Below are 16,355 nucleotides of genomic sequence, written 5' to 3'. Positions count from 1 at the left end.
GTCAGACAGATTCACACTCTTTACACTGTGAGTGATTACAGCTCAGCTGGTCAGGTCAAATTATTATTCTCCAAAAGGATATGTAATTTTTGCCATGAAATTCCAGTTTATAAACTTCTCATGGAACAATAAATGTGGGGTTCATTTTTGGTATAGCTAATTTCTGCTTGGTATTTAGAGAATAATTAAAAGGACGAGAGTGAAAGAAACAGAGAGAAATGAAATGGACCTATGGACATTAAGGGAAAATAATACCCAATATACTAAAATGACCCCTGAGACAATGCAATAATGAGATATCCTTGCTTCATCAACATTCCAACTCCAGTGACATCTCCTTGATGTCTAAAAAAATAATAAAGAAAAATATCTTTTGTCCAGGGACATAAAAAATGATATGACATGGAACATCTTACAGTTTGCATATCCTAATAGGAAAATAAGCAATTGGAATATAAACTACTAATTCAATATCAGAAATAGTCAAGATACAACAGAAATTGATATGTTGTATGTGAAGCTTATGAAGCAGTAGAAGGCTTCTTTTCCTGAAGGACTTTCCCTATTTGTTTCCTCCTGTTCAGAAAAAAATTCCTATACTTATTTTCTACTTTTACTGGCAGCATTTTATCCCTCCTATTCCATCTAACAGGATTTCCCTGGTAGCCAGAAAATAAAGAATCTGCCTGTAAATGCAGGAGACATAGGTTTGATCACTGGGTAGAGAAAATCCCCTGGAGAAGGAAATGGCAACCCACTCCAGCATTCTTGCCTGGGAAATTCTATGGACAGAGAAGCTGGGTGGGCTACAGTCCATAGGGTCACAAGAGTTGGAGAAACTTAGAAATTAAACCACCACCATCATTCCTTCTGAGCTTCCACTGTTATCATTTAATTGTCAACATTGACACTTGCATTTTCTTTCTTTTTTAATTAAATTTATTTATTTTAATTAGAGGCTAATTAGTTTACAATATTGCATTTTCGAGTGAAATGTTCACTTTATTTTTAGATCATAAATAAGTACATTAACATTAGGAAAACCAGAAGAAAAAAAACCACAGTGATCCGGCCTCCTGACTTCAGTACACACTCTTGGCTTCCATCCTCTCTGATGCTCTCCTGCAGCATCTGTGGAACTATCAGAATCGCCTGCCTGTAGATTGAGAGAGAAAGCTTTCCCTGTAGAACTCAGAACTCATCCCTAAATGATTACTGATGCAGACAGAAATTTTGTCCCCAAATATGAAAACAGAAGTGACTAAATTAAGCATTGGTTGCCAGACAGATGCAGAACTTCAAAAGCAAGAACCAGGTCCTCCCCAACAAACATGGCAGAGGCTGAGCGACTGCAGCAGAGAAGATATTTACAGCTTCCTGTGTCAGCTCATTAGGCATGGTTCCTCCAGTTACTCCAATCTATAACTACATGATTTCCTATGGGGACACTTTTCTGGACACAATGGAATTTTTTTCCCCTGCTGATTCTCTGTTCCTAAGACACTGCATTATAAGTTAGGTGAATTCATTTTTTATTACTCCTTCCTCTTAATTATCTTGCTTCCAAAGCCCTAAGGTTCCCAGCATCATCATGTCCCTGAGCACAAGATTTTCTTTAAATTGTAACATTCAGGATTTGTCTTGACTAGGTCCCTTGGGTCTTTAATGCTTTGACTTGGGGCAGGGACAGAACCACTGAAATCTCTAAACATTACTATTCTCCTCTTCAAAACAGGGGATGACTTTGCTACTTTAGAATAAAACCACAGTTAATATACTCTTTGGATGCATGATAGTTTCTCCAAGTCAATTAGAAAATTCCGGTTATATCAGAAGTTAAGAGCTATTCTTTAATGCCTCATTACTAATGTTTGTACGTATATAAAGAGAGATATTTATATGTTGATATGCACCATAAACTATCTTAGCGTATTATATGTGTGTGTGCTGTGCTCAGTCACATCTGAGTCTTTGTGACCTCCATGGAATTTTCCAGACAAGAATACTGGAGTGGGATGCCATTTCCTTCTGGCCTCTAAACAAAGAGGAAACCATATCTCATACCTGACTCAAGCCCAAGCCCTCCATACCTCCTAGAAAGATGATTGCAATCAGTACACCCCAAAGAAAGGCATGAATTGTGATAACATCAGATCTAGCTCTTCCGGTAAAGCCACTGAGCACACATCAACAGTACATGCCTGTTCCCACAAAAAGACACCATTCTAAGACAGTGAGAATTAACTGTGGCAAATAGTTTCAGAAAACAGACAAAGGTAAGTAAAATGAAAATACAGGGGAATTGTCCCAACTTAAATAACAAGATATCATGCCTAATAAACAGCTAATGAAAGAGAAACAGTTTACCAGGTTTGGAATCAATGCATTAGTAAAGATATAAAACTCCATTTTCTCAAGCTAAAATGATTCAATAAATCTTCCAAAAGAAGTTTTATTTCCAGTATTCACCCTGTGCATTTTGTTAATAAGTGGAAGATCATAAAATATTTAATTTTCTGTAAAAATGACTGTTGAATCAGTTATAATTTTAATAGGGAACTATAAAGCTAGCTTGAACTGAACATTACATTAAATGAAATGAACAACTAGAAGTAATTAACAGTTATCCAGGTGATACCAAAGAATGCATAAGCTAGCTGAAATATAGAATCATGGAAATGATTCAGTCAGAAAAGAAAAAAAAATTAAACATGAGAATAATTTGAGAGATGTTTGACTACATTAAGAACACCAACACTAGAACAATTTCAGTATCCAGGAAGGAAAAGACAGATAAAAACGTAGTCAAAACACATCTGATAAACTTATGTCTGAAAAGTTCCCAAACCTGTGTAAAAAAGCAAATTCAGATACCAGAAGCAAAAAGAGTCCCCCCAAAATGACAGCAATAAAACCTGCACCAAGATACAGCAATTAAAACCACAAGTTAAAGATACGGTTTTCTAAAGCCAACAAAATAAAACAGTGTCATGTAAGATGGAAGCACATAAGTCTATCAGCTGACTTCTTTCCTTTTTTTTTTTTTTTGCAGAAACTTTGTACGATAAAATGGGGAGGCATTATATATTTCTTTTTTTTTTCCTTTTTTTAATATAAATTTATTTATTTTAATTGGAGGCTAATTACTTTACAATATTGTATTGGTTTTGCCATATATCAACATAAATCTGCAACAGGTGTACACATGTTCCCCATTCTGAACCCCCCTCCCACCTCCCTCCTTATACCATCCCTCTGGGTCATCCTAGTGCACCAGCCCAAGCATCCTGTATCATGCATCAAACCTGGACTGGCAATTCATTTCACATACGATGTTATACATGTTTCAATGCCATTCTCCCAAATCATCCCACCCTCAACCTCGCCCACAGAGTCCAAAAGACCGTTCTATACATCTGTGTCTCACTTGCTGTTGAGAGGGAAAAACGTGCAAACTAGGGCATTCTACTCAGAAAGAGTAACATTCAGAATTGAAGGAGAGATAAGGAATTTTTCAGCCAGTCAAAGACTAATAGAATTTATCAATTCTAAACATACTGTACATGGAATATTATAGGACCTTCTCAAAGAAGGAAAGAAAAAAGGCAAAACAAGTGGGAAGAAACTATAAGAAAGAGAAAATCGTGCTAGTAAAGGCAAACGTGTAGAAGGGCTGAGGATCAAATCACTTAAGCAAGTATGAAAACTTAATAGACAAAATAATTCTAAAATCAAGTATAGCTACAATAAGAATTAAAGGGATAAATAGGGAGGTATCAAATGTGACTTCAAAGGCACAAAATGTGGGGCAGGGAGTGAAAATGTAGTGTTATTAATATGTGTATGAACTTAAAAGACAACTAGTTTTTAAAAGTAGACAACATTGTATGTCATCATATGAAGACCCTTTGTTTATCATACATCAAAAATCTATACAAGGTAAAATCTAGAGAGAAAGGAACACAAGCATATCACTAAATAAATCATCAAATCATAAGAAATACAAAAAAGAAAAAGAAAGACACTACAGAAAACAAGTTAACAATTTGGAAATAAGTAATACCTACCAAAAAACCTCTTTAACTGCCAGTAAATTAAATGATCTCCTGAAGAGCCGACTTAGGACTAAATACTAAAACAAAGATAATAGCATCTGGCCCCATTACTACATGGCAAATAGAAGGGGGAAAGGTGCAAGCCGTGATAGATTTCCCCTTCTTGGGCTCCAAAATCACTGTGGATGGTGACTGCAGCCATGGAATCAGATGATTGCTTCTTGGCAGGAAACAGATGGCAAACCTAGACAGTGTGTTGAAAAGCAGAAACATTATTACTCTGCCAACAAAGGTCGTTATAGTCAAAGCTATGGTCTTCCCAGTGGTCACGTATGGTTGTGAGAGCTGGACCATAAAGAAGGCAGAATGTGGAATAATTTACGCCTTTCTTTTTTTTTTTTTTTTTTTTTAAACTTTACATAATTGTTTTAGTTTTGCCAAATATCAAAATGAATCCGCCACAGGCATACATGTGTTCCCCATCCTGAACCTTCAATTATGCTGCTTGAGAAGACTCCTGAGAGTCCCTTGGACAGCAAGGAGATCAAACCAGTCAGTCTTAAGTAAGATTAACCCTGAATATTCACTGAACTGCCTGATGCTGAAGCTGAAGTTCCAGTATTTTGGTCACCTGATGCAAACAGATGACTCATTGGAAAAGTCCTGCTGCTGGGAAAGATCAGGACAGAAGGAGAAGAGGACATGAGAGGATGAGATGGCTGGATGGCATCACCAATGCAATGAACATGAACTTCAGCAAGTTCTGGGAATTGATGAGGGACAGGCAGGCCTGCCATGCTGCAATCCGTGGGGTCACAGAGAGGTGGGCACAACAGGGTAACTGAACAACATCAGACTAAATGTTCTCATGAAAAGATATTACACCTAATAAATTATTCATAATTCTATGATATTCCATCAAAGAAATGGAATTTCCAAATATTTTTGATTCAAAGGTTGGAAAATGGTGGGTAGGAAAATGGTGGGTAGGAAAAAACTAAAACTCTCTATATATAGACAGTCTATATATAGACTGAGAATAAAGCTTAAAAAGAGAGATTCCTAAAATTCTATAAAGATGCTGAATTCAAAAAAGGAAAGAAAAATGGAAATCCCAGGAAATAAGTGCAAGGAGCAAATTTTATTTCACAATGAACAAAGAACAATTTCTGGTTTTGATACTTTGAGTTATGTAATCCAGAGCACTAGTACAATTGGTCTTTTATACTTGGCATCAAATACAACCTCTTTAGACCCTCTTTTATATCTCGGTTTCTCAGACTGTAGATGAAAGGATTCAGCATGGGTGTGACCACAGTGTACATGACCGAGGCGACTGTACTTGTATGTGGGGTGTGGGAAGCAGCAGAGCTAAGGTAAACTCCTAAGGTTGTAAAATAAAATAGGAAGACAACTGCGAGGTGGGACACACAGGTGGAAAATGCTTTATACTTCCCCTGAGCTGATGTGATTTTACATATGCAAGAAACTATTTTAGAATATGAGTAAAGGATACCAGCCAAAGGACCAGCACCGATCAGGACAGCTGAAAAATGCATCACTATGTTATTAAGAAAGGTGTCAGAACTAGCAAGTTTTACCACCTGACTGAGTTCACAGAAAAAGTGGGGGATTTGTACAACTGGACAGAAGGACAATAGCAACACCGTTAAGCTGTGTACTAAGGAATACAAGGCAATCTGCACCCAGGATATCAGAACCAGCAGTCCACAGAGCCAGGGGCTCATGATGACCATGTAGTGCAGGGGGTGGCAGATGGCCACATACCGATCATAGGCCATCACTGTCGGGGGAATGTCATCTAATCCTGCAAACAGCATGTAAAAATACATCTGGGTGATGCAGCCTTCATAGGTGATACCTTTGCTGTCTGTCTGGAGGTTCCATAGCATCTTTGGGATGGTGGTGGACATGAAGCAGATGTCTACAAAGGACAGGTTGGAGAGGAAGAAGTACATGGGAGTGTGGAGGTGGGAGTCTGAGCTGATGGCCAGGATGATGAGCAGGTTTCCAAACACAGTGATTAGGTACATGCAGAGGAAGAGCCCAAATATAAGAGGCTGCAGTTCTTGTTCTTCTGAAAGCCCCAGAAGAAGAAATTCTGAAATTCATGTATTATCCTCTGATTCCATGGGGTGGAAATGACTACCAGGAAAAAGGAAAACAACATGACTAATTTGCATACAAACTGGCATAATTCACATGGCTTAAATACTGCAATTTCTATTTAGCCCTGAAGTAATTGAACTTAATACCTTATTTATAGAACAGTTCTCTTCCAAAGTATACTCCATTTCATCCCTGACAAAGATTTTTGTCCCATTCTCATCACATTGGCAAAGAGCTCATATATTCTAGAGTTCTAAAGAGATATCTCTTCATTTATTTGAGAAATACATATTTAGTGCTGACCCAGTAGAAAGTGATGAAAAATAAACCTCTCCCAATCCAAGGATGGTGAATGAGGATATTCAAATAAAACATGATAGAATATCTCAGAATATCACAGATGCTCTGAAAAAAAAAAAAAAAAAACAGGTATAAAGGAGAGAGTGGTAGGAGGTGTTATTTTGTCCTGAGTGTTCAGGGAAGAGCTTCATACTAGGTGATGTTTGAAGATTCCTGAAGAGAGAGAGAAGTCTTTGTGATGTCAGAAGAAGTGTGTGCCTGGCAGAGGGAGCTGCCACTGCTAAGAATCTGACAAAGATGCTTGTTCCACATGTTCAAGTGCAAACAAGGAAGCCAGTGGGGCGAAGGGATAAGTAGGAGGAGGAGTGATCAGCAATGGTGTCAAGGATGCTGAAGAGCAAGGTGACCTCCCTGCTACAGCTGAACCTTCAGCACATAGAGAATCCCTCCTTCCATGTGGTTCCTTGCACTTTATGAATTTAGTTTAAAACCATCCTGTGAATTATGTCAGTTTCCCTACTTAGTTCCATCTATTGACCAACTTCTGACCTCTGTATTATAAGTCATCTTAACATATGAGTACAGATGCCTCTGCTTTAAGAATTGGTTTCTCTTCACAAGGCACAGGCAAACACACACACACACACACACACACACACACACACACACACACACGATGTTTCTGGCTTGTGTTACTATCATAAACTGGTCACCGAGATCCACCCTCATTAGGCAATGAATGGTTAACACATCGAGCTTCTCAGATCAAATTATTATTCTCCAAAAGAATGTATCACTTTTACTCAGAAATTCCAAGATTTTTAAATGCATGTATTTTTTTTAATTCAAGGATAATAGCTTTACAGAATTTTGTTGTTTTCTGTCAAACCTCAACATGAATCAGCCATAGGCATACATATATCCCCTTCCCTCTGAACCTCCCTCCTATCTCCCTATACATCCCACCCCCAAATTCCAGTTTATAAGCTTCCTATAGAACAATAAATTTGGGGATCAACGTTGGTAAGGTCAATTTCTTCTCAGTATTTAGAGAAGAATGAAAAGCATGAGAGAGAAAGAAAAAAGAGAAATGAAATGGACATAGGCAAATTAAGAGGGAAAATATGCAATAAACTCAAATGACCCCTGAGACAATGCATCAAAGAAAAGTTTCCTTGCTTCATCAATATTCCAATTCCAGTGGCATCTCCTTGATGCCCAAAAAATAATAAAGAAAAATACTCTACTCTTCCCTCTTTTATTTTTTAAAATTATTATTATTATTTACTTTACAATATTGTATTGGTTTTGCAAACATTCTCCTTCAAGTAATAAATTATTACAGTCCAAAAAAAAAGATAAAAATATATTTGTCCAAGGACATAAACAGGGATATATTCATGATGTGCTATATCTTAGAGTTTAATTATCCCAAGAGAATAAGCAAATGGAACATAAACTACCAATTCAAAATCAGAAATAAATGAAACCCACAAAAATTGAATATATTTTACATGAAGAAGCAGAATACTTCTTTTTCTTGAGGAGTCTTCCTATTTGCTTACTTCAGTCCATAAATAAGATTATTAGACTTATTGTCTACTTTTACTGGAAGCCTTTTATGCCTCCCATTCCTTCTAATGGGGCTTCCTTGGTAGCTCATTAGTAAAAAATCCTCCTGCAATCCAGGAGGCCAAGTTTCAATCCCTTGGTCAGGAAGATTCCCTGGAGAAGGAAATTGCAACCCACTCCAGTATTCTGGCCAGGGAAATTCCATGGACAGAGGAGATGGGTGGGCTACAGTCAATGGGGTCGCAAAAGGATCAGATACAACTTAGCAGCTAAACCACCACCACCATTCCTTCTAACTGAACTTCCTTTATTACCATTTGTCAACACTGATGAGTGAAGGCTTCACTTTATTTTTAGACCTAAATAGATACACTAATATCAGGAAAGCCAGATAATAACCACAGTGACCTCTGGCCTCTGAATTATGCTAGATTGGTCCTCAGGTGACCTCGGGTACATGCTCCTGGTTTCCGTCCTCTCTGACCCTCTCCTGAAATGTGTGTGGAGCTCTAACCTGCCTGCAGATTGAGAGAGAAGGCTTTCCCTGTAGAAGTCCAAGTTCCTTTCTAAATGATTAACGATACAGACCGAAGTTTTGTACCGAAACAAGACAACAGGAAGGGATAAAATCAAGCATTGGCTCCCAGACAGATTCAGAAATCTAAATTAAGGACTAGGTTCTCATCAACCAAAGTGGCACAGGCTGAGGGGCTGCAGCAGAGGAGATATTTACAGCTTCTTGTGTCAGCTCACAGGGCTTCTCTGGAGGCTCAGTGATAAAGAATCCACCTGCAATGCAGGAGTCACAGGAAATGGGGGCTTGATCCCTGGGTCAGGAAAATCCCCTGGAGGACTGCATTGCAGTCCACTCCAGTGTTCTTGCCTAGAGAATCCCATGGACAGAGTTGCCTAGAGGGCTACAGTCCTTGGGGTCTCAAAGAGTTGGACAGGACTTAAGGGACTTAGCAAGCATGCACACATTTCAGCTAATTGGACATATTTTCCTTTTGTTACTCCTGCCTCCAAGTACATGATTTCCCTTGGGGACACTGGGCTGGACATAATGCAATTATTTTTTGTTGATTCTCTGTTACTAGGTGATTGCATTATAAGTTGGGTGATTCAGTTTTTGTCATCCCTTCCCCTTTAATTCTCCTGCTTTTAAAGCACTAAGGCTCCCAGAACCTCATCAAACCCCTGAGATCTAATTCTTTTTTAAACTATAACACTGAGGATTTGTCTTGACGAGGTCCCTTGGGTCTCCAAAGCTTTGATTTGTGGTACAGGAAAACAATAACAACAACAAAAAAAAACTACGGATATCTTTAAAACTATTTCCCTCTTCAGAACTGTGGATAACATTGCTCCTTCAGTATAAAATTGTGCGTATTATACTGCCTGGATTCTTGCTAGTTTTTCCAAGCCAATTACAAGTTTCTCAGATATATCAGAAGTCAACAGCTGCCCTTTAGTTTCTCATTATAAAATGTTTATAACTATAAGAAAAATATTTATATGTTGATATGATAAGTAAAAATTGCTGTCGTGTCTGACTCTTTGTCCCACATGGACCATACAGTCTATGAAATTCTGCAGGCAAGAGTTGTGGATTGGGTAGCCATTCCCTTCCCCAGGGAATCTTCACAGATCAAACACAGGTCTCCCGCATTGTGGGCAGATTATTTACCAGCTGAGCCACAAAGGAAGCCCAGGAATACTGGAGTGGGTAGCCTATCCCTTATCCAGTGGATCTTCCGGACACAGAAATTGAACCAGGGTCTCCTGTATTTCAGGCAGATTCTTTACTGAGTTATCAGAGAAGCCTAATATGATATTAATATGACCATAAACCAGGCTTCCCAGGTAGCTCAGTGGTAAAGAATATACCTGCCAAAGCAGGAGATGTTAGAGACGCAGGTTTGATCCCTGGGTTGGGAAGATTCCTTGGAGGAGGAAATAGCAACCCACTCCAGTATTCTTCCCTGGAGTATCCCATGGACGGAAGAGCCTGGTAGATTACAGTTCATGTGGTGACAAGTAGTTGGACACAACTGAGTGACTAATACATGGCCATTAAACTATCTTAGCATGGTATAGTGATTGTCAAATTTAATTTTTTAAATAATGTGTTTTTTCAGATAGCACTTTTATGAACTCCATACTCTGTTGTCAGATTGAAACTCAGAAGGATTTAATGTTCTACTTAGAAGTACAAACCAAGTAAGGGCTGGAGTCTGGATTGAGGTCTCTTAGTTCTGGAACTCTGTCCCAGTGATTCTCAACCAGACATGATTTTGACACTTGGCAATATCTGAAGGGATGCTACTTATCTCCTATAAACCACAGAACAGCACCCAATACAAATAATTTTCCTGCCAAAGGCAGTGTAAGCATATGAGAAATCCTATTCCAGACAAGAATATCTATAAATTCACTGTTCATACACTTTTTTCATACAAATCACAAAGGTCTGTGGTTCAAATGCTTATTCGGATTCCTCAGGTCTCTAGTGGTCCACAGACTGTGTTTCTGATCATTTAAGCCAGAATATCAGAATCTAGTTCAAATTCTTTACACCCTGAAAAGAAGGGAACTTCTTTAACACTACCACTGATGGTACTTTGATACTTGCCATTCCAAATAATCTTTTCAGAGCCCTGTGTATGTCTTCATACCTTAGACTATAGATGAAGTGGTTCAGAATAGGTGTGATCACAGTGTTCATCACTGAGATGATTGCATTTGACTCTAAGCAGAAAGGCATGAGTAGCCACAGGTAGGTACACTCAAAGCCCATCCAATAAGACAAGGATACAAGTGAGAGGTGAGATGCTCTGGTGGAAAGCACTTTGTTCTTCCCCCAAGCTGATGGTATTCCAGATAGAGAGGAAACCACCTTAGAGTAAAGGATCCCAGGTAAGACATTTGTTGTTCAGTCACTCAGTTGTATCTGACTCTTTGTGACTGCAAGGACTGCAGCATGCCAGGCTTCCCTGTCCCTAATCATATCCTGGAGCTTGTTCAAACTCATGTCCATCGAGTTGGTGATGCCATCCAACCATCTCATCCTCTGTTGTCCCCTTCTCCTCTTGTCTTCAATCTTTCCCACCATCAGGGTCTTTTTTAACAAGTCAGCTCTTCTCATCAGGTGGCCAAAATATTGGAGCTTGAGCTTCAGCATCAGTACTTACAGTGAATATTCAGGATTGGTTTCTTTTAGGATTGACTCATTTGATCTCCTTGCAGTCCAAGGGACTCTCAAGAGTCTTCTCTAACCCCACAGTTCAGAAGTATCAATTCTTTGATGCACAGACTTCTTGGTTTTCCAACTCTCACATCCATATATGACTACTGGAAAAACCATAGCTTTAACTAGATGGACTTTCTTCATCAAGGTCCCTGCTTTTTAATACACTGTCGAGGTTTGTCAAAGCTTTTCTTCCAAAGAGCAAGTGTCTTTTAATTTTGTGACTGCAGTCACCATCTGCAGTGATTTTGGAGCCTAAGAAAATAAAGTTTCTCACTGTTTATTGTTTCCCTGTCTCTTTCCCTTGAAGTGATGGGACCAGATGCCATGATCTTAGTTTTTTGAATGTTGAGTTTTAAGAATGCTTTTTGACTCTCCTATTTTACTTTCATCAAGAGGCTCTTTAGTTCCCCTTCATTTTCTGCCATAAGAGTGGTGTCACCTGCATATCTGAGGTTATTTCTATTTCTCCTGGCAATCTTGATTCCAGCTTGTGCTTCATCCAACCCAGCATTTCTCATGATGTACTCTGCATATAAGTTAAATAAGCAGAGGGACAATATACAGCTTTGACTTACTCCTTTCCCAATTTGGAACCAGTCCATTACCAACCTGGAATATAACGGTTTCAAATTACATCATCATGTCATTAAGAAAGGTGTCACAATTGACTAGTTGGACCTCTTATTTGGTTTTACAGGAAAAGTGCAGAATTCCAAGAAGATACAGAAGGACAGTTGCAACACTGTTAATCTTTGTAACAGAGAATGCATGGCACTCAGGAACCAAACAAAAAAACCAGCAATCCACAAAGTGTGTTTGGGCGGCGTGGTGTTCATGGCGACATGGTAGTGCAGAGTTTGACAGATGGCCATGAAGTGGTCATAGGTCTTTGTGTTCAGTACAATGCTGTCCAAATCTACAAAGAGTAGGTAAAACTGTATCTATACGTTATGGCTTTGCCTTCTATGGGATGGTGGTGAATGTGAAACATATCTTAAAAGAACAGATTGGAAAAGAAGAATTACATGGGTATGTGGAGGTGGGAGTCAGAGATGGTGACCAGGATAATAAACAGGTTTATAAGCACAGTGATCTGGTACATGGGGAGAAAATGTGCAAATATAAAGTGCTGCAGTTCTGGTTTCTCTGTTAATTGCAGAAGAAGAAATTTTGAAATGCGTGTATCATTTCCTGTTCTCATGTGGCCCTCATCAACTTATTGCTTTTTTCTCTTTGATAATAGCCATTCTTACTGTGGAAGGTGTACCTCACTGCGATTTTGGTCTCTGTTTCTTTGAATATTAATGATGTTAAGCCTCTTTTCATGTGTCTGTTGGCCATGTGTATATCTTCCTTGGGAAAAAATGTCTATTGAGGGTCCTCTACCCACTTTTAATATGATTCTTTATTTATTTATTTTAATTGAGTTGACTTAGTCTGATATATAGTTTAAGTTTTCTGTTTCTGCCTATCAGCTTGATGTTTTGGGTGCTTTTGCCTTCTTACTTCAAGTAGAAGAGAACACTTCAACTTTGCTTATATGACAGTTCTGGGTGCTGAACTCCCTCAGCTTTTCTTTACCTGGGAGAACCTTTATTTCCTCTTCATATCTGAAGGATATCTTTGTTGGATGGAGGATTCGTGGCTAGCAGTTTTTATATCACAATAGTTTGAGAATGATATTCCATTCTATCTTGGACTGTGGAGTCTGTGCTAAGAAATTTGTTGATAACCCAGTTTGGGTATCTTTGCAGGGTGCTCATCTTTTTTTGGATACCTTTAATAACTTTCTTTTTAATAACTTTTACTGAAATGTATTTGATTTTCATATTAGTTCCAGGTACACAGCAAAATTATATATATATATATATATATATATATTCTTTTTTATATTATTTTTCAAGTATAGATTATTACAAGATATTGAGTTTATTTCCCTGTTTTTAATTCCCTAGGTCCTTGTTGATTGCCATATATATATATATATATAGATAGATAGATAGATATAGATATAGATAGATATTAGTATATAAAAACATCATTCTTTCAATGACTTTTTAAAAATTTTTCTTTATTTATTTGCTGTATTTCTGACTACATTGAGTCTTCCTTGCTTTTCGGGGGCTTTCTCTGTTTGTGGATGTGGGGGGTGCTACTCTTCACTGTGGTGACCTCTCTTGCTGCAGAGCACAGGCTCTACAGTACAGGCTCAGTAGTTGTGGAGCCCCGGCTTAGTGTTTTTGTGGCGTGTGGAATCTTTCCAGACCAGGCATCACCCCCAGTGCCTGTTTCCACCTTAGCAGGCAGATTCTCGCTTACTGCACCACCAGGGAAGTCTTTTCGTTCATTGACTTTTGACAGTTTTAATACGTGTGTGTTGGAGAAGGTTTTTTGCATTGAAACATTTATTTGTCCTATTATACCTCTGTGGATGTGTGCATTTGGTTCCTTCCCCAGACTTGGAAAATTCTCAGCTATTATTTCTATACATAATCTCTCTGATCCTTTCTCTCTCTCTTCTGCTTTTGAGACACCCAGTATCCTTCTTACCTGTTCTAGTAGAGTCAGAAGTTTCTCAGAGAATATCTTCATTAAAAAAAAAAAAAATCTTAGTTCTGTCCTCACATCTACCTGAATCATTCTACTTTTGAACTCACTATATCTCTCTACTCCATATGGTCTCCACTTCAAGTGCTTTGCAATTCGTCCTTCATCTCAATTACTGAGTTCTTCAGCACCAGAATTTGTTTACTTATGTTAGAGGGCTTTTATTATTTTAGAAACTGTTCCTTATGTTCATTATTTTTATTCCTCAGCTAACTGATGTGCCTTTGCGAGTTTACTTCCTGACACTATCTTGAATTCTCCACTTGCTTGATCACAATCTTACCTGATGTTTAATTAGTTCATGGAAAACTGTCGTTTTCTCTTTGTGATTCCATGTTACTGTGGTTTTTCATGGTGCTCAGTGGGTTGCTCCTCTGTCCGTGCATTTGAAGGAACAAACAGTTTTGTTATGTAGGTAAAGCCTTGTATACTTTGATTCTAACAATTCAACAGATTGCTAACAGATTGTGTTTTTCTTTTTCTTTTTTTTTGGGGGGGGAGTAGTTCATTTATTTTTTTTTTCATTTCATATATGATATTATGCATATTTCAAAGCCATTCTCCCAAATCATCCCACCCTCTCCCTCTCCCACAGAGTCCAAAAGACTGTTCTATACATCAGTATCCCTTTTGCTATCTTGCATACAGGGTTATCGTTACCATCTTTCTAAATTCTACATATATGTGTTAATTAAGTGACTTTGTGGCACAAGTTTTTGGTTTGTTTCACATGAGCTTATCCTGGCTCTATTTGAGGAACTACATTTTTTGCATTTCATGGCCTCTTCCAAAGGCATTGTCATTGTCCTTGCCATCAATGTTTGTGCCTCCAGCATCACTGGTGACCTGGTGTTGTCAGTGTCCCTGATGTGGCTGGCATCTTTGCTGGGGGCTCCCAGAGTGGTAGCTGCTCTTGCCACATGCAGGGTGACCTTGCTTGAGCCCCACTCCCGCCCCCACTGATGCCTGGTTCCCTGGGGCTGCATGTGCCGTTGCATCCACGAGGCCAGGGTTACACGCACCACCCCCAGTGGGACTCCCAGGTGCTCTGGGGCTGCAGGCTCAGCTGCCTCAGCCATGGGCTGGGATCAGCATCACTGCCTCTGCAGTTCCCCTGGCTCCACTTCTTCCATGTGAAAAATCCGCTCACCTTCAGATGTACAACTGTGTGTATCTCTGGTGTCCCAATGTGTTGGGTAGGAAAAAAAAAAAAAACTTTATTTATAAATGATGTTATCTACAAGTTGTAGATTGAGGGGAGAAACAAAGGGAGTGTCTTCTGCCACCATAATACTGATGTCACCGATAATAAACTTTTCCCCACAATCTATAAGGTTAAAATTCGGGCTTCCCAGGGGGCTCAGTGGTTAAGAATCCACCTGCCAATGCAGGAGATGCAGGAGATGTAGGTTCTATCCCAGGATCGAGAAAATCCCCAGAAGGAGAAACCCACTCCAGTATTCTTGCCTGGAGAACCCCATAGACAGAGGAGCCCAATGAGCTACAGTCCATGGGGACACAAAGATCAGACACCACTGAGGACACATGCATAAGTATAAGATTAAAATACACAAATAAATGGAGTAGACTATTGTATATTAATGAAGAAAGAATTGCTACATGGCTCCATACAACCTCATGGATGAGCTTTAGAGTTCCAACACATAGAATTACTGAGAAACATAGACTTATGAGAAATCCAGCAGAGATTAGAACAACTCCTTAATATTAAATCTCATTTGATAATAAAGACATCATATTAGAGCAGTTACTGTTAGGATGAATGGTTATGCAGCAACAAGTAACTGAATAAAATTAAAAATGGTATAGAACTGAGATCAACTCCAATAATCTCATTCTATGCATTGATTCTGATATTTAAAGATAGCATTCACTTCTGTTTTAAAATTGTATTACAGATAATTATATTAAAAAGTTATTCCATTGCAGTTTCCTCCTAGGTAAGCAGGATATTAGCAAACATGTTTGCACAAATTGTGAAATGAACCATGACTGGATAAGCAGTCAAATTCTCTAGTGAGTCATCTTTGATCATGAGATATATACGAATACTATGCATTCAAGAATTGACCCTTGAATAATGCAGAGTTTGGAGCAATGGCACCTTGTGCAATTGAAAATCTGCCTGTAACATCGCAATCAACCCTCCTTATCCATAGCTTCACACCCTCTGATTCAGTCAACCCATATAAAATTATATAAATTACCTTGGTTTTCACTTGTATACTTTTTTACATTAGTAATATATCTCATGACAATTTTTTCCAGAGCAAGGCAAAAATCACTCTGGATGACATTTGTCATTTAAGAAAGTATTATTCCCCATGTCACTCCATAAAAAAATAGAAATGCCCAAATATTTCATATTTAAAGTTTGGAAAATTTTGAAGTAGAAAAAAGCACAACTTAAAAAAAAATAC

At 38.5% G+C, this 16,355-nt stretch overlaps 1 pseudogene; it reads right to left on the bottom strand.

Annotated features, from left to right (window-relative positions):
- Positions 1 to 5,260: 5,260 nt before the first annotated feature.
- LOC109560866 (olfactory receptor 7A10-like) lies at positions 5,261 to 6,208 on the bottom strand (annotated as a pseudogene).
- Between the last annotated feature and the right edge of the window lie 10,147 nt (positions 6,209 to 16,355).

Source organism: Bos indicus, chromosome 7 (genome assembly GCF_029378745.1).
Source record: "Bos indicus isolate NIAB-ARS_2022 breed Sahiwal x Tharparkar chromosome 7, NIAB-ARS_B.indTharparkar_mat_pri_1.0, whole genome shotgun sequence".
NCBI classification, from domain to species: domain Eukaryota; kingdom Metazoa; phylum Chordata; class Mammalia; order Artiodactyla; family Bovidae; genus Bos; species Bos indicus.
Note: the sequence above shows the minus strand (reverse complement) of the source record. Positions and strands in the feature narration are given on the sequence as shown.